This window comes from Pinus tabuliformis, chromosome 4_1 (genome assembly GCF_031772625.1).
Source record: "Pinus tabuliformis cultivar Carrire ecotype Pingquan chromosome 4_1, CPIR1, whole genome shotgun sequence".
NCBI classification, from domain to species: domain Eukaryota; kingdom Viridiplantae; phylum Streptophyta; class Pinopsida; order Pinales; family Pinaceae; genus Pinus; species Pinus tabuliformis.
In genome coordinates, this window is record NC_142303.1 from 940,885,568 (window position 1) to 940,913,395 (window position 27,828).

General features: G+C 39.1%; 1 long non-coding RNA gene and 1 pseudogene across 1 annotated transcript in view; one reads left to right on the plus strand and one right to left on the minus strand.

Annotated features, from left to right (window-relative positions):
* Positions 1-27,391, minus strand: part of LOC149179226 (uncharacterized) — a 229,926-nt gene extending 202,535 nt beyond the window's left edge. Inside the window, exons 1-2 of the long non-coding RNA XR_016258452.1 lie at positions 26,293-27,391; positions 26,171-26,203 (exon numbers count right to left, since the gene is read on the minus strand). This is a non-coding gene — a long non-coding RNA (uncharacterized LOC149179226). The remainder of the gene's footprint in view (positions 1-26,170; positions 26,204-26,292) is intronic.
* On the plus strand, positions 3,333-3,946 carry LOC149179227 (uncharacterized protein At5g01610 pseudogene; annotated as a pseudogene).
* Positions 27,392-27,828: the final 437 nt, after the last annotated feature.

Genomic DNA, 27,828 nt, shown 5'->3' on the forward strand with positions numbered 1-27,828 from the left:
GAATTTTCCATTGGTCAAAAGACGATACCCTTTCTTCTCATCAGAATAGCCAATCATTGTGCATTTTAAACTTCTTGAGTCAATCTTAGTTCGTTTTTCTTTCGGAACTAAGGCATAACACACTGACCCAAAAACTCTAAGATGTTTAACTCGAGGTTTGAAACCAAATCAAGCTTCATAAGGGGTGATTTCGTCTAAAGAAGCAGTTGGAGATCTGTTTCTTAAGTAGACAGCTGTATGGATTGCTTCTGCCCAATATGTTGGACTTAACCTTTTGAAAGTTAACATGGATCGCGCCATGCCTAACAAAGTGCGATTCATTCTTTCGACTACTCCATTTTGTTTTGGAGTGTAAACATTAGTAAGATGTTGTCTGATGCCATTTTCACTGCAATAAGTTTTGAATTCATTTGAAGTGAATTCTCCCCCATTATCTGTCCTGAGAGTACCTATCTTTTCTTTGACTTCATTTTCAACAAGTTGGCGAAAAATTTTAAACTTATCAAATGCTTCTGACTTGTTCTTCAAGAAGTAAACCCAAGTCATTCTGCTGAAATCATCAATGAATAGTAAGAAATATTTGCAACCACCAAATGAAGTTTGTAGTGGACCACAAACATCACTGTGAACTAGTTGTAGCCGCCTGTTTGCACGCCATGAACTTGTTGAAAAACTTTCTCGATTTTGTTTGCCATAAATGCAAGCTTCACATTTTGCATTTTCCCTTTTGAATGTGGGAAGTCCTTTAACCATTCCTTGTTTCTGCAATTGAGAAAGACTGTCAAAATTCAAATGTCCATATCTTACATGCCATAGTCTCATAGGTGAAATCCCTGTAGTCACTGCCCCTGCAAAATCAGAATGCCTTGGAATAACTGTCCCTTTCATCCGTAACAGTTTTCCATCTTCATAATCTGTCATGATTGTTTTCAAGTTCTGTTTCACTGAATTAATCTTCACTAAACCATCTTCCATAATCACCTGATGTCCTACTTGTCGAATCGTGACTAAAGAGAGCAAATTTTTCTTGACACTGGGTACATACCATACATTGGAAATCATTTTTTCTCCAATGTCAGGGAGAAAAACTTTTACTACTCCTTTTCCATAAGGAGTATGTTTTGTATCATCAGCAAGAAAAATGGAATTAAGTTGGCATTCTTGAAAATTCCAGAAAAAATCACGTCGACAAGTCATGTGCTGAGTTGCCCCGGAATCCAAGCTCCAGGCCTCTTCATAGTCACTTCTAAGATGGGATGAAAGTTGTGATGTTGGTGAGGAAGTAAAAACATATTCTGAGTTATCTTCATCTTGATCATTTGCAAATTGTGTTGAATGCTGCTGAAACTTGGGAATTTTATTAAGTGAAGTTCGACAATCTTCAGCATAATGGCCAACTTTGTTACATCGTCGACACACAATTTGACTTAAGTCTCTTCCTCTTCCTGAAGATTGTCCTCTGCCTCTGCTTTGACCTCTATTTTGAGATTGTCCTCTACCTTGACTATTATATCCTTGTCCTTGAAAATTGCCTCTTCCTTGGTTGTTTCCTCTACCTTGAAAATTATTTCTTCCTCCTCTATTAAAATTGTTGCCTCTGCTTTGGCTTCGACCTCGATTATGTGCTGCTTGATTCTGATTCCATCTACCTCTTCCTCGAGAACTATCTGCTGATGACTTACTAGTGCTGGCTTCTGTGAGAAAAACATCTTCACCAACTTTCTTCTTCTTCCCAAAAGTTTTATCATGTTGACTCAACATTTCACAAAGCTCATCAAACTTTAGTTTCTCTAATTTCCCAATGACTTGTAGAGTTTCTAAAAAATGTGTGTAGGAAGAAGGAAGTCCAGCAATTACAATTGTGACCATAAAGCTATCATCAATTGCGGGAAAACCAGCATTAATAATTTCCTGCCTAATATTCTTAAGTCTGGAGAGATATTCAAGAATATCACCATCTTCAGTTAATTTTTGTTGCAACAATTTTAATTGTAAATCGACTTTCTTTGATTCAGGCTGAGTATCAAAGAGGTCTTTAAAAGTTTTCAAGGCAGTCCATGCATCTAAAGCATTTTCTATATGGACATACATTTCATCATTCACAGATGATTTAATAAGAGCTAAGGCTTTAGCATTCTTGATTTCCCATTTTGCCAGTGCATCTGCATCTGTGGGTTTATTCGGCTTAACATCTCCATCACATATTCCCTGCCATAATTCATTATAAATGAGTGTGCTTTCGATGAGTCGATGCCATGTTTTATAAGATTTGGTGCCTTCAAGTTTGTCGGAATCAGAAAACAAATTAATCAACTTAGACATTTTAGCGTTGAAGCGTCGCACCAAGAATCAGAACAGAAAGGACAAGATAGTCAACACAACACACCACGCAAAAAACACGATCTATCGGGGCTTGGCCTTGACCCTCGAATAGTCGTCAAAACAGGAGAAAATTGACTGAGCTTTGCACTTGGCTCTAGTCAATTTCTCAAATTTTTACAAGGCAACTTTCAAAATTTGACTTTTTACAATGGTGCTTTTGCACAATCTGGTAAAAAAAATTACCCCCCCTCAAAGTAAAATTACTTTGAGTTACACTTATCTCCTTCAAAAAATTACAATTAAAAATCTCCTTATTACTCCAAATACAAAATAATACACTTATATCTCCACAAAATAGTCTTCAAATTTACAAAAATGTAATGCACCTTATCGCTCCAAATACAAATCAAAACACTTCTTATTTCTTTTTTAATTTCTTTTAAACTCATTCATTTAAAAGAACTTTGTGAAAGTCTTAAACCTGAATTAAAATCTTAAACACATTCATTCACTTTTTTTCAATCAATTTTCAGGCTGGAAACTTTCACGTGGGTTGCTGACTAACTGTCGTTGGTTTTCACGCCGGCTTCCGCTAGTTTTACTGGCTTTGACTGGCTTGGCTGGCTTCCACTGGCAGGTTGGCTTAGCTGGCTTCGGCTTCGGCTGTGGACTGCCCTGCGTGAAAGCTCACAAAGATCGCGCTAGACATGGCCTTCGACTCATCAACAACTTCAACACACAAGAAACGTAGGGCCAATCACTGTTGGCGCTTTACTCCAGCGCATTGGTGATCCAGATCAGCGTGAGCAACTTTAATCCGGAAACAAGCATCTCTGATCTGGAAACAAACATCAGCAAACTACGAGGTTCTACAAAATTATGCCAACACTCCTGTTCAGACTATAAACTGGAAATAATACTCCGAAAACAAAACATTGAAGCGGTCTGCTCCAACGCCAAAATGCATTTTAAACACAACAAATATCAATATTGGCTTTGATATTTGTCAAACAGACCAGGGAGGATCATCCGACCACATCGAGGGCACAGAATGGATGCATTTATGGCAAAAGCTGGGTCTTTCTGGTTTAGTCGTCGTGCTAACAAGGAGATCTCATCTTTCGGGGACGATATCAATTCTTTTTCAAACAGTGTTGAAGGAGGAACAAAATGGCTGATCAACAAACTGAAAGGATCGATGCAAAAGCCACTACCTGATCTCTTACAGGAGTATCATCTACCTAAAGGTCTATTTCCCCAAAATGCTACAAATTATGAATTTGATGAAGAGACAGGCAAGCTCACAGTATTTATTCCATCTATCTGTGAGGTAGGCTTTAAGGATTCTTCTGTCTTAAGATATGCTACGACAGTGATAGGCTACCTAGAGAAAGGGAAACTTACAGATATTGAAGGAATGAAAACTAAAGTTGTAATCTGGGCCAAAGTTACCTCTGTCTCTGTTGATGGTCCGCAATCAAGCAAGGTCTATTTTACTGCCGGCATGAAAAAGTCACGATCAAGAGATGCATATGAAGTGCGTAGAGATGGAATCAGCATGGAGACTTTATCATGGCCAATGCACACAGTAGCAAGTAATCCAGCTCGGCGCTCAGAAAAATGATGAAATATAATTCATTATATATATATATATTACTTGCCCACATGTAGTTCTAGGCTAATAAGCAGCTTCAGGCTTCTATGCAGCTTTTTTTTTTTTTAATGATTTTAGAATTGGCAGATCTAAAATCAATAAAAAAAAAAAAATGTTGCAAATTTCATACCAATCTTTTGCTGATCACTTCAACGGAGTTGAGTTTTTCCACGATCTGATAGAGCTGGAATCTCCTCCTCAAATCAACTGTTGGAATCTCTTCCTCAAATCAACTGCAGCATTACTGGAGCTCTGATACCACAATAATGGCAGAAGTGTCCTCAGACACGTAATTTTATTAATCAGAAAAAAACAATTACATAATTGATTTTGCAAGAGTTTACACCCGAACCACCAAACACTCTTGCAATGAGCTATTTATAAGCTCCATGTCCTAACTACCTCTAATTATGGATCACTTATTAAATAACAAGTGTCCATTTACATTAAATGCTATTCAAACCAACTAGCTAACTAATCTCCTAAAATAGAGCCTAAGATACGACACATTTGGAGAGCCATATCTTGTTACAACAATATACTAATTTCTAATTGTCTCCATTAATTAATCATTCTAGAATAATAATTATTAATTTAATTTCTTAAATTAATAATTATTTTATTTCAATTTTATAACCTATGATAATAAATTATTTTTGGATCATCTAACATGTTTTTATAGGATTTTAGGCTAGTTCTTAGTGTTCATGGGGCTTTGTTTTGAATTGATGGTTGGGTGGTGGAATTCATGGAGAAGATGGATAGAGCTAGGTCTTCAAGTCATTGGGCTATGGATTCAGCAAATGGATAGCATAACTGGATCAGATCATTAAAGGCAATATTCACAGGGCATGCTAGCAAAGCAAAAGGCAAACCTTTAGGCTTAATGGGTGAAGTGATTCTAACCAGGGTGAAAGGGCACTTAAGAATCCTTGGACTGGGATCAGAATGAAGAATAGAGGGTGATCATGAAAAAAGGGAAATTAAGAATCCTTTGCTATAGACCAAAGAAAAAACTACAGAAACTAAGGAGCAGTGAAGAATTCCATAAATAAGATAGTTTAGTAGAAAACATTCTGAATGTAAAACAGTCAAGACAGAGAGCATTCAAGCAATTTTTGAAATATCATTTCTTGTTTTACATTTAGATTTTAGAAATTTACACAAAATATTATGGAAAAAACATAAGGAAAAACAACATTGAACATGAGAGAATACTTATTTGTATTTCGCTTTACACAAGAATCCTGTAAAATATCTAATCTTTATTCCTTGATCCAGCAAGACAATCCAATCATTGATACAATAGAACTCTGATTTAAGAGAAAAAGTCTATAGAAATGTCTTGGAATCCACCCTACATATTTCGAAATGTGAAGTATTTATACAAAAATAATTATAAAATATCTCATAACAATTTGAGATTTAATCTAGGGCATAAAATATCTTCGTGCATGAAGATAGAGATAAATGTAGAACTGCTTCTTGCTGTCCCTTTTATTGTGGTGTTGTTGGTTGTTTATTTTGAGTTTTAAGCTCTTTATGCTGGCTAGTAGTTGTGGTATTTCTACGCTAGAATCTTCTTTACTTTGATCTTTCACTGATACTCTTTAACTCTGTTACTCTTTGACCTTGCTAATATGTCTTTTACCTGTTTCACGTGGCTGCCTTCAGATTTACTGTAGTAACTTTCTGATGTAAAACTTTTTCATAGTAAATATTTCATTGCCTTCCACCATTCTGCCTCAGGCAACTTTATTTTTATCATTCTTCTGTAGATTTCATCTGCCTCTGTGTATTTTGCAAAAATGGCCTTGGTGACAAACAAATGTTTCACTTCATGCTCTATGAAAAACAGGTTCTCCAATGTATCATATAACACTTTGCCTATAGGCAAAGCTTTAATAGCCGAAGAATTGGCTTGTTCCTTGGCCAATTTCCTAAGTCTATCATTGTAGTCTGATTGCATCATGAGCTTGTCATTGATGATCATAGGACTAGGAAGGCCTTTGTCCCTTAAAATCTGAAACTTTGCCATGAATTTTTCAATGGCTACTTGCATGTTGTGGCACTTCTCTTCTAAGTTGTGCATGAGATTTCTTTTGGAAAGAACCTTTCTAATCCCCATAATGGCTTCAGTCCTGTCTTCTATGTTAAGCTCTTGGAGCTCATATCTGTTCTTGCTATTTAGGAAGTGGATGAGTCAATTTGCATCATCAGGTTTGTCTCCTAATTCTTCTCTTACTTTCTGGATAGCTTCAGTGGCTATCTTCACTAATTCTATCTGCTCAAATATAACTTGGATTGACAGCCAAATATCATTGATAGTGTCAATGATATTGGCCCAGAGCATCTCTTTAATCTATCCTAGTGGCTTCTATAGTGTCAAATCTCTCTCCAGGACTTTGATTTTCTCACCCATCCTTTGGGCCTTCTGTGTCTCTTCTCTTTGCTAAATTTGGGCAAGTTTACAGTTAGTTTCTAAACTTGCCACTTTCTCCTTTAACTTTTGGAGCTCTGTAACCTGGATGGACATCTCCTCCATGGATTTTACCAGTTATGCTACTTTCTCATTTGATGTACATGCAGCTGTAGTAGACTCAATTTTAATTGGCAGTGTTGTGGCAGGTGGCGCTGTAGGTGCCAATGATGCTGCCAATGTGGATGAAACTGTTGTAGATACTGTGGGGATGATAGTTCTAGAAGTTGTGGCCATGTCACTTTTCTTCGATTGAATTAAAGTGTCAAACTCCTCTATCTCCTTAAGTAGATCATTTAGTTTCAGGACCATGTCCATGAGATCTTCATGTCCTTGTTGTGCTTCTAGGACTTCCTGTGTCTGAGGATGATGCAACTAGGGTATCCTTAGTTTCTTTTTGAGTGCAGATATGTCATCATTTTTCTTCTTGATCAGTTGCTCTGCAGCTTTTACATCTTTGGAATCGTGTCCCAATTCAATCACTAAGTCCTCTAAGGACTTGATTTTATTATCTTTAGCCTGTGAGGAGGCTTTCTCCAATTGAACTGTGCTGATATATTATTAAGAGATTTTTGTAGTTGGTGGGAAGCAATGGCTTTCCTTGTTAAGGTGGAGTATATCATCTCCCCTGTTTGCTTGTGTAGCTCAATCTGGTCAATGGGATGAGTATCCCTTGCCAGTACTTCAAAATCCACTTTCTTAAAATCTGTTGTTGTCCTTGGCTACTAAGTGGTTGGTTTGATAAAGGTCATTTGCATTTTCCCCTCTTTGACATCAAAGGCTGACATAAGCCTTGTTTGATTGGTAGGGGTCATTTTCAGATACTATGAATAGGTTTGGGCTTTCAGCCTTTCATTTCTAGCCTTTATTTCTTTGTATCTCTCCTTAATATCTTGGTCTTTATCTATTGGCATTCTGAAAGAGGACACTTCAATACTTTGCCACCTTTCCAACATCTGAGTGTGTGATGTGGAAGGTTCTAGGATGCCTCCAGATGGAGTGGCAAGCCTACACATATCTCTTTCTGTGCTTGTAACCTCAGCTGTCTCCTTTGTATATTCCTGCTCAGAGACAGGATTCACTCTTTGTCTCTTAGCTTGGCTTGTCTTTGCATAGGCTTGTGATGTTGCTCTTTCTGAAGTAGTGGCCCCTTCCCTGTTTCTCTTGAGGCTTTTCTCCTCATTTAGAGTAGTCTGTAAGACTGGGGGGGTACTCATGGTTGCCTCTATTCTATCAGTTTTCTCTAGTATGTCTATTTGATCTGGCACCTCTGACAGGTCTCGTACTTATGATTGTTCTGGCACCTATGATTCTTTTGGTATCTGTGATTCTTCTGGCACCCGGAGGAAAGAATCCTCATCAAGCTGTTTTTCTAGGTCAATTAATGTGTTTTCCACATCAACTTCTGCATTATCCCTGTCCTCTAAAGTGTTTTCCACCCATTGCAATTGCTTGGCATATTTTTCACTCAGGGATGTTGGGATTTCTTTTTGGCTTTAACAAAGTTTACCTCATCTAAATTTATTATTTTCCTGTAGTACTCCAGGGAAAATAACCTCATTGTGAGCTATTTTGGTAGTTTGTATGGGGCCACCTCACATCCATAAATCCTGATTTCAGTGTGGTTTTGGTACAGGTACCAATCTCCCACCTAATGATTGATGTATAGATGAAGGACTCTCCTGATTTCAGGACTGATTCTTGGTGGAGGGGTTCCAGTGAGCATGGTAATCACAGGGTGGACAAAGAAATCAATAAATTCATTGTATGAGTAGGGGGAGGGATGTTGATGAATCAATGGGGTCCAGAAGATAACTGATCTTGGTTGGCCCTTGGTGTCAAGTTTCTGGAGATAAAGGGGAACTTATCTACTTGGTAGTATAGAAAAAGGTGACACAAAACAAAGGAGTACTTAAAAACTCTCTCATTACTCATTCTAAGGAACTGTTCATGCATCCTGTCAGCTATGAACTGAGCATAGTTATATATGACAGCAGGAGGTTGTCTTGGAGTGTATATGGACATGAAGGCTAAAACAATCTCATCAATATATTCACTGGTGGTATAACCCAAGACTCTAGATATCATATCCACAATACTTCTGCCCCATCGAGAAAATAAAGTTGCTACATATGAAGGGGGTTCTTTGGGGGTATACTTTTCTTGTACGATGAAAGTTTGGATTATTTGAGCCAATCTTGCAAGGCTAAGTTTAGGATATAAATCCAACAGGTCTCTAATGGAGAGAGGAGTCAAGTTTTGGCCAGGCTGGAGTTGTAGCATCTCATTTATAGATTCAGCGGTGATGGTGAAAAGTATGGTCTAGTTAGGCGACATCACTGCGCTTTGACTAGGGATATAATTTACATGGCAGTAATGGACAATTTCTAGGAAAATGTGGACTCTGGGGAACTGGTACTTAGGCAAATTGGACTCCCATGGTCTAATTTCATTAGCCTGGTTCAAGTATCTATCCCTACTTTGCCAGTATATTTTGAGTGGAGATTCATGGATAGTGGTGTCCTTTATCTGGAAATCCCTATCAGCCAGGGGGAGGTGGTCTAGGTCGAGATGAGGAGTGGAAATAGGTCTAACATCCATTGCGATTGGGGTAGCCATTCTCAGTTCTTGTGGATTTGAGTATGGAGGAGGTGATTTTCAGTCTTTTAGGGCAATGGTGGTTCAATACAAAGTAGGTTTGAGTTACTGGAGTCTCATTAATTAATTTTTTACCTTAACTAAGAAAACTTAGTAATTGGTTCTGAAATTGACAAGGTTTTCCAGTGAATTATGGCTTAAATACCTGGAATTGAGGAGAATTGGCTTTGAACAGGGTGACTGGCAACTGCGAACGGTCGAAAAGGCTCTGAATAGGATGGAAAGAAAACTGGGTGCTCTGTGGCGTCTTTAGGGTGCAATTAGACGTAGGTTGACAGCTTCAACGTTCGCAGGTTGTGCATGGAGGTTTACAGTTGAAAAAGTGATAAAAACAAATCATTTGGGACTTCTTGGCTTTATGCACGAAAGTCAATTTTGGTGAGCACAGGGGAACAGTGGTCATTTGTCGTGTAGCGGGGTGAACAATAACTATTTTGTCATGTAGCAAGCGAGTGGTAAATGGTTTCCATTGCACCGCCTTTGGGCACTCGGTGGTATTGGGGGGAGGCCACCCGATTCCATATGTTGAATGACATGTAGCACTGGGGCTGGTGGAAAAACCACTTTTTTTGGTGGGTATAGTTCAACAGAGGGGTTGGCCCGATATGGATAAGGGCCGTCGGATGTGGAAGGAAGCAATCGCACAGTGATCGGGTGGGGAAACTACACGGAGGGTAGTGGGGGCCTCGGTGGGCGATTAAATGCAGTGGTATCGGGTTAATGACGGATTAAGATGGGATTATGACATGGAGGTGATTAAAGAAGGGTTTAATCGGGGTTAACGATTGAGGGCGGGATTTTAGTATTTTTTAGGGATAAGGGATAGCGATATAGTTTATATTTAAGCTAAGGGGTGGGATTATTTTATATATAAGAGCTATGTATATAAGGGAAAATGGTTCTTCATCGGGATTTAATGTAATAAAATTAATAATTAATATGAATGGGCGGAAAAGGGACACAATACACTAAGAAAAAGCTTTTTTATGATTTAAATTCTTCTCACCTATTAACATCAATACTTAGGGTAATGTGTTTTTGTGGGTTTTTAAAAGAAAAATGGGTTTTCCATGGGGGTGATTACTTTTCCTAGGCAAATAGTGTTTTAACCTTAAGAAATGGGGTATTATTAGGGAAAATGAATGAACTTAAGGGGAAATGACTTTTTGTAGGGGGGATATGGTACTTGTTATCCCTAAATCATTGAGCTGAGGGTCCGATCCCTCCAAAAGTCAAGGAAATGCTCTGAGCCTCTTTGACTTAGGGTTTTCAAGTACTTAGAACTTTATAATGGGAAATTAGTAAAGAAAAGGGGTAAAATGAATGGGTGAAGTTAATTAACTAACCTTGTAAATCATTTTCATGCTTAATTGTTCATTGATATCTGGAACTTCTATGATATGAATGATAAATATGCTTTTGTTTAATCAATCTTCATACTTCTGCAACCTTTCTTCTACTTACCCATCTACTCATCCTACCATTTTTATTTCTCTTTATTAGGGTTCATTTGAGCTAGCAAACCCTTGTCAAACATTTTTCTTTTCTCTTTACAATAGTAAACTAACTAAATGTAATCTTATTACATCCAAGGGCTCAAATTAAGCAGTTGAGCTCCTTTTATTTACTCTACGTATCTAATGATCTGCCAAGATTAAACAGTTTGGTCAGATTTTATTCTCTAACTATCAACATGAAATTTAAAGCATGGCATAATCAAGATTAAATAGTTTGATTACCATGAATTGTGGCATGAATAACAAGCTACACACAATCATTATTATGCATAAAAGTAAATAGTAGTGGCATTTTGGCTTGCTCACTTTCATAGTCTTTTTCATTTTTTTGGGGTTCATATTTTTTACTTTTTTGAACCTTTTCTTATTATTTTTGTCCTTTGATTATTCTTTTAGGACATACCCTCTTTACATTTTTTAATTCTTCAATATGGAAAACATTTGCAAAAATAAAAGGTATGTATATATGACAAGTTTTAATCTCAGTCATTCAAAAATTATGACTCCTATTGGTATAGGAACCTAATAGTGGCTCCACTTGAGGATGGCATTTCCTGGTCAATTGTCAAGAAATTTGTAGACCAATGGCCTTCTGTATTGTTGTGATGTTACCCTGCAACTTTTCCTTTTCATGTTTCTGCATTATTACTATTTATGACAATAAAAATTTTGAAGCTTAGGGCCTTCTCTTTGGGCTTCAACTTCAAAAATCACCATCCAATCAACTCTAGACTTTTTGAAAGTAAAGTATGTACAAATTATCAGTGAAATCAGTAACTAAGTTCAATATAATTTTTGAGCATTCGACCATTATCTGGTCCTATTTCTGTTTTTGTACCATCTATTTCTTTATGGAAGAAAGCATTATTTCCTCTGAAAGCATAAATGATATATGGTCATTTTCATAAGAAATCAAATTTCCCATGTTTACCTTTATCCTCTCTCCTTGAATCCCATTTTAGAACTTTGTCCCCTAGGTAAAAATCTTCTGCCTTAGTCCTTTTGTCAAAAGTCTTCTTGATCCTTTCCTACACAACCTGAGATCTGATGTACACTTCTTCCCTGGTTTTCTGTAAGTGAATTGTTTGGTTGATTCTTCTTTGGATGCCATTTGGTTCAACCTGCAACCCTTGGAGCAGTTTCATCACTGGTGTTCCCAAGGAAGATGGTAAAACAACTTCCATTCCATAAACTAATTGATAAGGACTAGTACCAATGGATTTCTTTGTGGTTAGCATGTCTACCCATAAGACATTTACTAGCTTTTTGTTCCATGTTTTCTTGTTATCCTCTAAATTTTTTTTGATGATATTTACCAGACTTTTGTTTGAGGATTCTACTAGTCCATTTCCTTGATGGTAATAAGCTATGGAGTGGCCCAGGGTTATATGATATTTATTACAGAAATCAATCATTCTTCTAGATTTGAAAGCTGCTACATTATCAGTGATGATCTTAGTTGGGCACCCTAATCTTGATAGGATGTTGACCTCAAGGAAGGTTATTATAACAGTGTCAGTGGCTTTCCTTGATGGTATGGCTTCTATCCATTTGGTAAAATAATCTGTAGCAGTGAGGATCCATTTGTGTTGGGCAGAGGAAGGTGGATGGATTTCACTAATGAAGTCAAGACCCCATTGTTGAAAAGGTGCTTTAGCATAGATTGGTTTTAGGGGCAAGGGTAAAAGCTTTTTCTTTCCTTCAAAAATTTGACATTTATGACATGAGGTTACAAATTTATTTACATCAGAAAACAAAGTAGGCAATAGAAACCAGCTCTAAGAATCTTGTCAGTAGTGGTTTTCCAGTAAAAATGTCCTCCACAGTCACCTGCATGAAACTCTTGTAACACCTTGTCAGATTCTTCTTTCAATAAACAGTCAAGAAGGATGCCTTCATGATTCCCCCAAAACAATGCATTGTCAATTATGCAAAATTTTAAGGATTTCATTTTTAAAAACCTGCTTTTGGTCTTGGATAATTCGGGAGGAGCTTGTATATTTTGTAAAACATATATGATGTCAGCATAGCATGGTGATTCAATAAATACCTGGCTGATTGGTGGAGTCGACATCTCCTCTCCATTATCCATTTCTGCAATAAAATTTATATCTAAGGCGTGACAGTTCAATTCAGCCATGAGCTTGGCTAAACCTTGGCCTTTGATTAACTTTGTTGGTTTGATTTCTAGGTCATATTCTACTATAGTAGCAATCCATTTCCCTCTCTTTCCATCTGGACCATCCTGAGTTAGGATATCCTTGACTACTAAATTAGGGACATATGCTATTATATGAGAATGCAAAATGTAAACTCTAAAATATTTAATAGATTTGACCAAAGCAAAGGCTTGCTTTTACATTATATTGTATTTTAAGGGGGCATCTCTCAGGGCTTTGCTAAAAAAGGTAAAAGGTTGTTCATAACCCTAATCATTCTTCTGTAGTAGGACTGCAACAATTGTGTGTTCTGAGGCAAAGGAAAATATAATGAAATCTCTATCAAACTTTGGATTGATCAAAACTAGTGTTTTTGTTAAGGCTAGCTTAATATCTTCGAAGGGTTTCTTAGCCTCAACGATCCACTTTATGGTCAAATCTTTTTTCAACATATTGTTCAATGATCTAATTAGTTCTACTAGGTTAGAAATAAATCTCCTGAGAAAGTTAATTTTCCCTGAAAAGGCTTGTAATTCCCTAATGCTCCTAGGATGTTGTATCTGTAAGATGCCTTAAATTCTTAAAAGATCTATTCGGATACCATCTCTTGAGATTATATGGCCAAATAACTTTCCCTCTTCTAACCCAAATAAATATTTCTTAGGATTTAAAGAGATTCCATACTTCCTGCATTTGATGAAAACCTGTCTTAGATGACCTAAGTGTTGTTTATCAGATTTAACAATGTAAACTTTGAAACGGGAACTATAAACTCAAAACGAGAACTCTGGCCCAAAAACCCCAAAAAAACCACAAAAACAGTGCTCAAAACGAAAAGTGTGTATACTGGAACGATGTTTTTTTTTTTTAGGTGTCAATTTTGCGGTTGTTTTAAAAATGGCAGCGACTACGAAATTTTCTACGAAATTTGCTTCAGAAAAAAAGTGTTGATACTGGAATAATGATTTTTTTTTTAGGGTCAATTTTCATACTTTTTAAACAATGCTAATAAAACCAATTTTTTATGTCTCAAACAAAGTTAACTTTTAAGGAAAAACACATTAATGTTTCTGGTAGAATATCATTTTTCTTTCTTAAGTATAAATTTAACATGTTTTCAACCACAAAACTAAAAAAACATGACATTATGAACAAATTATTTCACTGAATGAATTCAAAAGTCTTTATTTGTACACTGAATAAAAGAGACATTATATCTCTAATTTGATATTGCATTGTAGATATTTAAACAATAAGATTTATCATACTTAAGACATAATCCAACAACATAAAAATGCTTCATAACTTCTCATTTAACAAAATATGGAAAACATCCATTTTATTTGAAGATACGATGCATACATCAGTTATATAAACTGTCTTAAACAATTATTCAAAATCACTCATATTTTCTTGCACACCATCAGAATTCACATCTTCAGATGAGTGACTGGATGCTGACGAAGATGTTCCATATTCTTCTCTGTCATCAACTAGTGCCCCATCTGAGTCCACATGCATGCCCAAGATTCCAGGTTTCAAAAGTCTTCTAGATCTACGACTGGTTTCAGCAGAGTCCCATGTCAACACTGTTCCTTCTGGTAACAACCTTTTCAGAATCTCTGTCGTCTTGAAGCCCATCCCACACTCCACCCCGGGCCCACCCGGCACCGGGCCGACCCCTAGGTCCCTCGCCCGGGCCGCCACGCCCCCCTCCCCCTCCGGCCCCACGGGCCGCCCCGACCCCCCTCCCCCCCCCCCCGCACACCCCCCCACCCCTGCCCCTCCGACCCCCGGGCCGCCCCACCCTCTCCCCCGCCCGGGCCGCCCCCTCCACCCCCCGCCCGGGCCGCCGCACCCCCGCTCCCTCCCCCCTCCCCATCCCTCTCCCTCCCCCGCCCGGCCATCCCCCCTCCCCCTCCACCCCTCTCCCGCCCCTCCCCACTCCTCCTCCCTCTCCCGCCCCTCCCCCCTCCCCATCCCCCTCCCCCGCTCTCCCCTCCCCCCCCCCTCTCCGCCGCCCGCCCCTCCCCCCTCCCCATCCCCCTCTCCCGCTCTCCCCCGCCTGCCCCGCCCAGCCCACCCGGCCACCCGCCCGCCTCGCCCAGCCCACCCGCCCGCCCCGCCCAACCCACCCAGCCCGCCCAGCGCACCCGCCCACCCGCCCGCCCCGCCCAACCCACCCGGCCCGCCCGCCCCGCCCAGCCCAGCCCACCCGCCCACCCCGCCCGCCCCGCCCAGCCCACCCGGCCCGCCCGCCCCGCCCAGCCCACCCGCCCACCCCGCCCACCCCGCCCCGCCCGCCCCGCCCAGCCCACCCGCCCGCCCCGCCCACCCGCCCAGCCCACCCCGCCCGCACAGGGCCACCCCCGGGCCGCCCCGCCCCGCCCGAGGGCGGAGCGTCGATTCCGGGAATCGACGCTCCGCCCTCGGGCGGGGCGGGGCGGCCCCGGGGTGGCGCTGCGCGGGCGGCGCCGCCCCCGGGCCGCCCCGCCCCGCCCGAGGGCGGAGCGTCGATTCCCGGGAATCGACGCTCCGCCCTCGGGCGGCCCGGGGGCGGCGCCGCCCGCGCAGCGCCACCCCCGGGCCGCCCCGCCCCGTCCGAGGGCGGAGCGTCGATTCCCGGAATCGACGCTCCGCCCTCGGGCGGGGCGGGGCGGCCCGGGGGTGGCCCTGTGCGGGCGGGGCAGGCGGGTGGGCTGGGCAGGGCGGGCGGGTGGGCTGGGCTGGGCAGGGTGGCCGGGTGGGCTGGGCGGGGCGGGCGAGGTGGGCGGGTGGGCTGGGCGGGGCGGGCGGGGTGGGTGGGCGGGGCGGGCGGGCCGGGTGGGCTGGGCGGGGCGGGCGGGTGGGCGGGTGGGCTGGGCGGGGCAGGTCGGGTGGGCTGGGCGGGGCGGGCTGGGCGGGGCGGGCGGGGTGGGCGGGTGGGCTGGGCGGGGCGGGCGGGGGCCCGCCGGGCGGGGTGGGCGGGTGGGCTGGGCGGGGTGGGCGGGTGGGATTGGCGGGGCGGGCGGGGTGGGCGGGTGGGCTGGGCGGGGTGGGCGGGTGGGATGGGCGGGGCGGGCGGGGCGGGGCGGGCGGGGCGGGTGGGATGGGCGGGGAGGGCGGGATGGGCGAGGCGGGCGGGGTGGGCGGGTGGGATGGGCGGGGTGGCCGGGGCGGATGGGCGGGGCGGGCGGGGTGGGCGGGTGGGCTGGGCGGGGCGGGCGGGGTGGGCGGGCAGCCCACCGCGCCCGCCCCGCCCAGCCCACCCGCCCACCCCGCCCGCCCACCCCGCCCAGCCCACCCGGTCGCCCCGCCCCCGATTGAAGGACTGAGAAAGCAACGTATTAAGAATGTTGAACTTGATCCAACTCTTAATCATTTCATTTGGAATGGGCTAGACACTATTCAATATCAAGTAATACAAGGCGACTGTGAAGACATTGCGAAACTCATACCAAAAAGGGATTATGCCCTCGTTATTGCAGATATTCCCCATGGTTTCAATATTCCAAACATTTGCTATGATAATGACCCTTATACTTATCAAGCTTTTAATAAAGTGGTGGCGGGATTTAAGGAAGTGACGTCATCACCATTATGGAGATTTGTGACATTTCATTCAGACACACAGTTGGCAATGTTATTGTCAAGCTTCAAGGGGAAAACAAATTCAAGGATGCAGCTTACATGGTAAGATGTTTAAAGGTATATTTGATTAATGTTGAAAAATTAATTTATGTACAAGTTAATTGAAATTTTACTATTTTATGTTACAGGCAAAAGTCAAATCTTCTTGACAATGAAGATCAACAATTTATAAATGACTGTGAGTTCATTCATATTGATAGTTGGGCAAAAGATGATAGCCATATGTCTATGATTTTTAATCGGGTGGACAAAAAGAGTCATAGCCAAATACTGACTTATGATGCTGTTGTGAGAAAACTAACATATGAAGACAAAGAAATGAAAGGAGAGATAGTTAACATTTATCAGAAACCACAATTATTGATTAACTATCTTATAGACATATGTTCAAATGAAGGAGATTGGGTTCTGGATTTATTTTCTGGCTCAGGTACGTTTTGCCACATGGAATTGAATTTCAATATGTTCTTTTTTTTAATTAATATGTCATTGTACTAATTTACTTCATTATTTTTTTGTGCTTGATAATTAGGTACAACACTAGCATGCTGCCTTCAAAAAGGAAGAAATTGCATTGCAATTGAGAAAGATCCATTACAATGCAATTTCATTCAGCAAAGAATTAATGCTCTTCAATTTCTTCCAGATGCAATGCAAGAAATTGGGTTGAAGAAAGGGGACTTTAGTGAATCACGTGTGGCAAAAAAGGCAAAGGAACGCCAACCACCATTACATGGAATGTATGGAAAGACACATATTGGGGGATTTGCAGACATGAAAGACCCATTAGAAGAGGAAAATGAGCAAAATGAAACAGAAAATATTGTGGAAGAGGACAATGATGAAACTCTAGAGGACGAAGAGTTTGGATTACGTGACATTCTTGATTAAATTTAAGTTATGCTTGTAACTCAAGCTTTGCAATGTTTTGACTTTGACATTTTATGAGAAGAATAAACACTCAATTAAGGTTGTTATACGTTCAATATTGGTAATATGTGATTTTTGCATTGATTTTTAAGTTAATCATTTTTTTTTGAAAAAAAAGTAGTTATTATTATCTTTTTGACATGAAATTCATAAAAAAAACTATTATTTGACCATTTTTAGTTAATATTTTTGTATAAAAATTGTGATTTTGACATGTTAATTCTAGCAAAAAATTATCAAAACGTTTAGTTTTTTTGTTATATTTATGTTAAAAATGGTTATTTTTTATGTCCATTGTTAAAAAATGTTGTTTTTTAGAAACAATTATTTCATGTGGATTGAAAAATTAATTAAGGGCGTTGAAAAGATGTCTAAATATGTAGATTATCTAAAATTCAAACTATCGACTTTATAATTTAAAAACGCAAAACAATAAAAAGCCCACTAAAAAAAAAAAAAATTAAGATAGAGAACAAGAAAATATGAATACAATGACGACTTCAAAAACTATCAAATTTAGAAAATAATTTTTTACATTTCACACACTAGAAAATTTAAAGTCAAAAAATAGGTCTTTTAAAAAAAGGGTGTGATGCAGAATACACACTTTTTAAAATCAGGATGAAAATCACTACCATTCACCGAGCCTCACCCACTTAATGCACATGAAAAAAATTAAAGTTCCAAAAAGCATGTTCTTAAAAAAACATGTGTATTCTGCATCAACACTTTTGAAAATCGGGTCATTTTTTTGCCACCTCTACAAAACGGGTAACAGTATCAGTTCCCGTTTCAAAGTTTACATTGTTATTTTGAGAATACAGTGATGTCATCTAAATATATTACTAGGAAGTCATGAATTTCCTTGGCAAAAGCTATGTCCATGGCTCTTTGGAAAGTGGCCCCTACATTCTTTAATCCAAAAGGCATCTTCACATACATGAATGTGCCCCAAGGAGTAGTAAATGCAGTTTTAGCCTGGTCGTTTGGGTGAACTAAACTCTGATTGTAACCAGAAAACCCATCCAATAGTGAGATTATGGTTGACCCAACTACCCTTTGTAAGATATGATCCATTTTAGGGAGAGGGTAATTGTCTTTGAGTGAAACTTTATTAAGATTCCTAAGATCAACACAAAGTCTGATCTCACCATTTTTTTTCCTTGTTGGCACCAAATTTGAAACCCAATCAGAGAATTTAATTGGTGCTATTATCTTGGCTTCATACATCCTTCGGATTTCCTTTTCAATAGAAGGCAATAGGATAGGATTGATCCTCCTAAGCTTTTGCCTAAAAGATTTCTGGTTTTCTTTTATGGGGATAATGTGTTGTATGACGTTGGTGTCATAGGACTTGATGTCCTCATAACTCCAAGCAAAGACATCTTGGAATTCCTTTAATAATTCAAGGTATTTCACTTTTTTGGGAGGTAAGGACTTTGAAAGTTTGATTAATTTTGGATTTTCCTTAGTGCCTATGTTACACTTCTTTATATCAAATTTTAAAGGTTCCATCTTTGGTTTTCTAGGGACATCATTTGAATCAAACAAGTCTTCCAAAGGGGTTAATCCTTTGGGCAAAAATTTGCCTTTGAGATTAATGATTTCAGAGTCTTCATTAATTATCTCATCAAATTCAACTTGCTTTAGGTTTCCTAGATCTAATTTTGCAAATTTAGTGGGATAGAATCTATCTATCTTTTCATCTTCTATTTCATTAATTTGTATTTCATCTTTAAAATCGGGATCTAATGTTATGTGAGTATCTATATTACTATTTACAAATTCTTCCTCTAAGGTTAAAAAATTGTTTATTTGTTGGTCAATAGTAAATACTTGCCAGTTTTTCAAGTTATCTGGGATAGCAAGCCTGTGCCTGACCTCAACAGCATATTGATGGTTAGGTTGAAATGGTAACTTACAAGTTCTAGCAAACATTGCTAAACTATGAGCCTGCATATTATGCTTCCTAGGAATTACAGCAACCTTGGTTTCTAGGAAAGTGTTTAGTATTTCTATAATGGTTCCTCTGTAACAACTTAAGATAGGGTCTTTGGTCATATATACAACCTTGATTTGTTTTGTCACTAATTCAAAGTCTCCCATGATATAAACTCTTATAGCTCCTAGCTTCCTAACAAATTTAAGACCTAAAAGAAGTGCTTCATACTCAGTGATGTTGTTAATGCATTTGAAATTCAGTCTATAAGCATGGCCCTCTTAGTGATCATTCTCCAAATTGTATATCCACACTCCTGCTCCTGCTCCTAACTTATTCACTGATCCATCAAATTCAAAGTGCCATAATATCTCATGTTCATAATTTTCACTATTAGGGGGAAGAAAATTTTCCTTGTTTGTTGTATTTTGGTTATCTTGTTTATTGGAAATCTCTTGAGTTTGGACAGTTTCTTTTTTAGCTGTAACTGCAATTTCTTTTGGTTCTGAAATAATACTGTTTGAAGTGGTTTGTTGTGTTTGTTCAGCATTATACAAAATAAAAGAATCAATTTCTGAATGCAGGGACTAGATAGGAAAGTTTTGAGGTCTATCCCAGCTACTCACCACGAATTTCATTAGGGTCTCGCTGTATAGCTTTTTAGGTTGTCTGAAAACTAAGATTGTGGCATATGACATGTCAAGTTGTAAAGATCCTTGGAGTTTAGCCCCCCACGATCTAGACAATAGCATGCCATATTTTGGTGGGATGTCAACGACTACTATATCCATGAGAATGCTCTTAGCAGGATATTGTACTAAGGAAACACACAAGTCTTTGATTAACCCTAGACGTTTTACTTGACTTGAGTCAAATGAAAATAAATCTTTGTAAGGTCTAGTAATGTCCAAGTTTAATTTTTTCATAACCGATTTAGGCATTAAATTGTGTGAAGCCACAGAATCAACATTGCATTGTGTAAGATTTTATCATGAATGCTAAGGCTAATATAAAAGGGTGGTATTGCTCCTTCTAGTGGTTTTCCATTAACATCAGGACCAAATATAAGTTCTAGTTGATCATCAAACAAGTTGACAGAGTCTTCATTCTCAACAAAGTTTAAGGTTTTGTTTATTTGAGACTTAGAGGTTTCACTTTTAATCAGCTCTGTTAAGGGAACTGAAATTTTCAGTTTGGCTACCTCTGCTCCCAAATTGAAAGACAAAGGGGATTTTTTTGTCCAAGGGCTTGGAATTTTCATAGCAGGAATTGGAGTAGGTTGCTCTTCTTTTTCTGCATTTGAGGTCCTTTTCTGTGGATTTTCTAATATGATGTTTGGAGATTTATCCACTATCTCCTTGGAGGGGATTGAAGTGGATGGTTGATCATTAGGGGGTTGGTCATGGGTTATATCTATATGGTGGGGCTAGGAGGGTTCTGATTTGGCCTAGGGATAATTTGGAGAGTTTTAGAAACTGACGCTGCTTTGATTTTCTTGGGTTGATTTGGCACTATTTTCTTGGTCTGGTCAGGAGTGTCAGAATTCTTTTTACTCCTTAAGTTGTATTGTTTGTGTACTTCAAATATGGCAGAATCATATCCTTGCTTATAATCAAATGATTCTCCGGACTGGGTCTGCAATTGCTGCAACATATGCAGTTCCTGCTCATCTTGGATCAAGAATACAGTTTCATCATCATCCAATCCCATCAAGTTAATGTGTGCGTCTTGTTCAGGGTCATCTGAATGGAATGTTTCAGCATAGCTTTCCTGAAACGAAGGCCTAATATTCTAGTCTGGGCCATTCTTTGATTTTGATTGTTTCTAAAGTTTGGATTTCTCATTAGAGGTGTCTGTTGATTATCCCATTGAGGCTTCCTCTCCATATTATCTATCATATCCATTTGTTTTTCCATACCCTTGGTTAGAACATCTATTTTAAGGTCAGAGGGTGAGGCTTCATCTTTGGCAGATCCTCTCCTTTCATTCCTAACCTTAGCTCTTTTCGCTAGCAAATTGACTTCTACACTAACTGCTACGCTCTGCATGTCTTCTAAAGTTGGAGGATTTCTCTTTATGAGTTGGAAGGCCATATCAATATCAAACCCATCAGGAAACTTTATTAGTGCTAAGTCAGGTGGGGGTCTAAGATTGACTGGTATTGCATTGTATATATTGTTAAATCTGGTACAATAATTGTGGACTGTTTCATTTGGTCCTCTTCTGATGTTTTCGTATTCTGAAAGAATCTGTAGAGGGTTCTTTTTCTTTTCCCATCTATTTAAAAATTGTTGATAAAATATATCTAAACTATCTATGCTATTAGCAGGTAACGATCTAAACCATTTCCTAACATTATGGATAAGTTCCACAAGCGTACTTGGGATAAGGCACTAGAAATAAAGAAAAAGTAATATATTGAAGCGTTTAATCTCACTCATAGTCATCAACCAAAAGCATACATAGAGGCCAATATCTCTTGTAGAGCCAAAATTCTTATTGCTCAGTTAAGGACTAATTCTCATCAACACCGTTGTGAAACGGGACGTTGGAAAAGGTGAAAAGAAGTGTGAGAGGAAAGAGTATGCATTTTTTGTTCTTCCGAAAAAGTGGAAACAGAAAAGCATTTCATTTTAGAATGTGAGGCCTTCAAAGACAACAGGGAAAGTTATGCAGATACACTAACAGCTAGTTCTTGGGATAATCTATTTAGCGAAGGGTTTGTCGAGAAGCTGAAAGTATTTATTGTGAAACTTCACAGAAAAAATGATCAAATACATCAAGTAGATGAAGAAACAATCTATCCCATAAGACTATCTTTAGCCTCGTGTACGTTAAAATAATTTCTTTCTTTCTGTCATATGTTTGTGTTAAGTCAATAGCTTTGAAATAAAATATTGACATATGTTAAATAGCCAAGAAAATTAAAAGAAATAAGTAGCTTCGAATCAATAGAACATAATAATGTGTTTGTATTAAGTTAGTAGCTTCAAAGCGAATAATTAGAGGGAAATTGGTAGCTTTGAAGCAAAGAACTAAGATGGAATTCAATGGCTTCACAGATAATTCAAAAGCAAGTCAACAGCTTCGAAGCGAAAATTTCAAAGGCAAGTCAATGGGGCTTCAAATCAATAGAATATTATCAAGGGTTAATCCTCTGTTCGAGTAGAATTCGAATCAATAGAATATTATCATGTGTTATGGAGTGGAGACAGGAATTATAGAATATTATCATGCGTTAAGGAGTAGATAAGTCAGTGGCTTTGAATCAATAAAATATTGTAGGGAAGTCAGTAGCTTTAAATAAATATTGGAGTGGTAATCACTAAAATAGTAAAATATTGTAGGAAAGTCTAGCTTTAACTAGTCAATTGGGGTTTGGAGTAGGGAAGTTAATAGTTTTAGCTAAGTCAGTGGCTTTGAATCAATAAAATATTGTAAGGAAGTCAGTGGTTTAAATAAATATTGGAGTGGTAATCACTAAAATAGTAAAATATTGTAGGAAAGTCTAGCTTTGATTAGTCAATTGGGGTTTGGAGCAGGGAAGTTCATAGTTTTGATTAGACAATTGGAATTATGTAGAATGGTTGTTTTTTCAGGTTCAATTCCTTGTGCATGATATAATGATGAAAAATATTGATGTAGTTTAATTTTTTGTGTGACATGATTATGCAGAATAGTTATTTTCTCGGGTTCAATTCTTTGTGCATGATATGATGATAAAGTATATTGATGTAGTTCAATTTTTTGTGTGACATGATGATGAAAAATATGATGTAGTTCAATTCCTTACATCAAGACATGATAATGAAAAATTGATGTATCGACTGCTTGCCTGTCAATGTTAAATCAATAAAACATTATCACGTGTCAAGGAGCTAAAGTGGCATTTGAGGTTTCATAATTCCTGTTGTACCTTCACACATGCAGTTTAATGTTTAAGTGGGTATATCAAATGGTTGCAGACGAAAGTAGGACAATAGTGTATGATGGTAAGGTCTCCAATTTGTCTGAAGGTGAGTTCTGCCCTTTGTTTGACGGCGAGGTATCAAGGTTTCTCTCCTGGTTTTTTGTAAGTGGAGGTGCGATCAATTGGGTTTTGTCTTTTTAGGCTATGAGACTTATTGAGCCAATAGGTTCATTCTACAACCCAATATGATATGTAACGCGGTCTGTCCATCACCAAAATTGAATTGAAATATAGCTCATGTCCGCCAAAATAAAAATTATGAAAAATCTATAATAAAAAAATTACACAATACTTTTAAATAAATAATATCCACTCATGAAAAAAATTACAGGTGAAGAAATGAGATCCCTCTTGGCTCATGTTAGATCCGTATTTAAATTTTAAAAAAAATCTAAACTGGTATCCAATAATGTGGCATCGCCTCAACATTGAAATTGGATCCCCGGGCCTAATGTTGTCCTGGGTAAGAGAATGGACAAGAGAATTGCTCTACTGTGGGGAGTATTTTGGCTTCGTGATTCTGACAACAACTCTATTCCTGTAAAGATTCCAAGTCTTCTCCTCGATGTATAGCATATTCACTCGATGTATGGCATATTCAAAGGTGAGTTCTTTGCATTACTACGGAATCACTCTGTCCCTAAAGATTTTTCTGTTTTCCATAAAATTTCGTTTGAGGGGAAGTTGGATAAGCAATTTGGTATCTGTTATTTCTCTTTGTCCTTAGTGTAGCCTGTGAGAATTGAACACGGGATATGGTAATCTGCTAATGCCAAAACCATCACAGCATGGAAAACCAATCACATTCTGGACGATGCCCATTTTGTGAAACCACTGAGACATTCAATTGGCTCCGCAAGAGGAAAGGTTTATTGCAGACAAGCAAACTTCAATTTTCTCGGTGACAGATAAATTTCACTCCCAAGAGGAAAATCAAAAATGAATATGCCTTCATCATAGAAACCTGAATCTATCAAGAAAGACAATTTGAGTCAAGACAGGCTGAGTGCATCTCCCTTCATCAAATGGTCTCAAATTTGGTTAGGATTAAGATGACTTTGTTCGGCGGCAACATGGAGATGTGTAAATGGCATGTGTGGATCAGGACGTCTAAAGTAAAGCCAACATCATTCACACCTTTGCTTAACACATGCTTTTAAATGTTTTGCAATTTTTGTGTAATTTTAACTATCTTTAATAGCAGTATTTTTTTAATATCCCCTATGAATTATTGTCAATTTTCCAATGCAGAATATATTTGTTTCTTTTGAGCCTTTTCATCGGAATCCATCCCTGTATGAGCATCATATTGAAACACAGGAGTAAGGTATTTTATGTTGGTTATATCTTACCTCTGTCAAGACTCTGAATTAAAGTGTGTTTTGTTCGTTAATTTATATCCGTCAAAATCGAATTACGAACATAATCTTGAAACTCAAGAATATGTTGAGTGTTTACCAGGGAATAGGGTTAGTCATATGTCAAATGATCAAAACTGAATTTAATCGTTTTGTCTAGAATTGAAATTCATAATTGAGATTAGATGGTCTTACAAGACTCTCCAAGGGGATGAAAACTTATTTGACAACTGCAATCTAAGCCGTAAACTAGTCAGTTAAATTGTGAACAAAGACTCATAAAAATGGAATGGATTTACTATAATCTCCACCAAGTAGAAGGTTATGTTATTACTTTTAAACATTGATAAAACGAATGGGTCTAACATGAGAAGTAAATATTACATAAGGATTATATTAACTCCAGGCACTGATAAATGGCAATTAAGTGTTCTTTTTAACCAATTGAGTGTTTTTTTTAAATGGTGAATGCATGACTCCTTGGACTAATCTAGGAAACGTCAATGATCAACTTTCGTGGCTGCCTTATAATACCGAAGGTATATTGTAGGTGTCTTATAATATCCAGAGTATATCCAGCAACCTGCAAGCCAGCTTTACCAAATCTTATGATTTAGCCAAAGCCAAAACTCAAAGAGAATAGCAGACCATTGAGTATAGCCAGAAATACCAAATCTTATGATTTAGCCACCAGAGAATAACAGGCCACTGAGTATATAGCCAAAAATACCGAATCTTATGATTTAGCCAGAGCCGAGACTCAGGGAGCATAGCAGGCCCCATTGAGTATAGCAGGCAATTAAGTGTTATGTTAACAGGAAACGTTGATAAAACTGAACGTGTCCAATATAGGCTCCTTCAAATCAAGGGTTAAAAGCTAAAAGAGAGGGCTTGAGGATTTGAAGGGAATGAACCCCTTCTGATCTTCAAAGTTTCAAACTTCGGAAACTACAGTGCAACATTTTAAACCCTGAACAATTACTACGTCCACCAACAAGAACAATCGATAGAAATTTGTACAGAATATGTGCGACAACAGTATAGATAAGTATTATGTTATAAGCCTGTGTAAGGTGTTATAAGCCTCTGTAAACTGTTTTCCCAACCCAACCTATTTATAGATTATAAGCCCCTGTAAACTGTCATCCCAACCCAACCTATTTACACATGTCATCCCTCTAGGTAAATGTACCCTGAGAGATGAAACACAGAACCAGTGCAAGATCCAGCAGCCATTCATACCTCCAACCCCAGATCTTGCTCACAGGAAGAATATGACTAGAAATTATCGAAAACTCAGAGAGGAGGATAATTTTTTATTAGCATTTGAAAGTGTTCCACACAATAATACAGTAACTACTGGATATTGCAATTACCTTAATGAAGAGTAAATATCAATTATAATAGAAACCTTAGCCACTGAACAGCATTTATCGATAATTACAACCCCAAACAGAAACTGAACTAAACTAAACTACAGAGTGAACGTTCTGGCATTTGTCTAGATGCACTAGCATAAAGTAACACTGCAGATCAAATTTACAAAAAGCTCACCTCTGGGTATGGCTGAAGACGCAAGCCCTAGCCCTGATCAAGAGAACCCATAAATCAACTATATACAAGACAAATAGAGAGGACAAAATGAAGGAGATACAACATATAATCAGACAGCAAACCTGTACCGTGCGAACAGATTTGAAGTGTAACAGCAACAAAGTTCGAAGCGCTGAGACAACAGGGATGTGCAGTGAAAGCAACAGGTCTGGGTAGAGTTGGAGACACTAAAATGCATAGATGACGATCCGATAAGGATAATGAGATACTGGGTGCCTTTCCTACACTCCTGGAACTGCTGGCCTATAGTTACATGGCATCCCTGTAATAAGTACAGAACAGGAAGACTTCTCCATACTCATTTTGATAGTATCTCTATTGTATTGCCTTAGGAAGGGATGTGTGGTGAAGTCAATAGGAATGGGAGGAGTAGGGAAGACTGATTAGGAAAAACGGCCATAGTCTTACCCTATCCTCCCACTCCTTGAGACTTCAATCCATAACAGATCCCTTCACACGACAAATTAAACAATCAGCTGCCTCGGAACCGCATCATTCCCATTCGATCTCGGCGTCTCTCGCGCGTATATAAAGTACAAACTAGCGCTCCACCGAAGTCTAAACCTAAACTTCTCAACAATACCACTTTTTCCCTGTTTCTCAGCGTTTTGTCAAAGGGGAATTGGGGAGTTGTGTAATCATGTCGCGAATATCTTTTCCACTGCGGGAATGGTACAAGAGTTATCATATATTCGAATTTTTATGATGCATTCGAATTAGAATAAACAATAAACTTAAAGAATACCACTTTTCCTCCGTTTCTCACAGGGTATCGTGAAAGGGAAATTGGGAAGTTGTGTAATCGTGTTGAAAATCTCTTTTCCACCGTCGAATGGTACAAGCATTATCGGAACCCTAACCCTAAACTTCGCAACAATACCACTTTTCCCCCGTTTCTCAGTGTATTGTGAAAGGGGAATTGGGGAGTTGCGTAATCATGTCGCGAATCTCTTTTCCACTGTCGGATTCCTACAGGGTATCGTGAAAGGGGAATTGGGAAGTTGTGTTATCGTGTTGCAAATCTCTTTTCCACCGTCGAACGGTACAAGCATTATCAGAACCCTAACCCTAAACTTCCCAACAATACCGCTTTTCCCCGTTTCTCACTGTGTATTGTGAAAGGCGAATTGGAGAGTTGTGTTATCATGTCGCAAATCTCTTTTCCACTGTCGGAATGGTACAAGACTTATCATATATTCGAATTTTTATGATGCATTGGAATTACAATAAACTTAAAGAACCCTAACCCTAAACTTCCCTACGAGACCACTTTTCCCTTGTTTCTCAGGTACCGTGAAAGGGGAATTGGGAAGTTGTGTTGCAAATCTCCTTCTCACCGTCCAATCGTACAAGAGTTATCAGTGGCGTACCTATTTCTGATGTGGGCTTGCATATTTTTAATTTTTTTGAATAATTAACGGAGAGGATTTTTTTTGAATAATCAACGGAGAGGATTTGATATGGCCAGAATATTCTTTGTTTAATAAATTGATAACTTTCTATATTTAGTTGTTTTATATTTCAATAAACTAACAATTGCACTAAAGGGTGGAAAGGAATGCCGAAAGGAGGAGCTAGGAATGTGGAAGGAAACTATC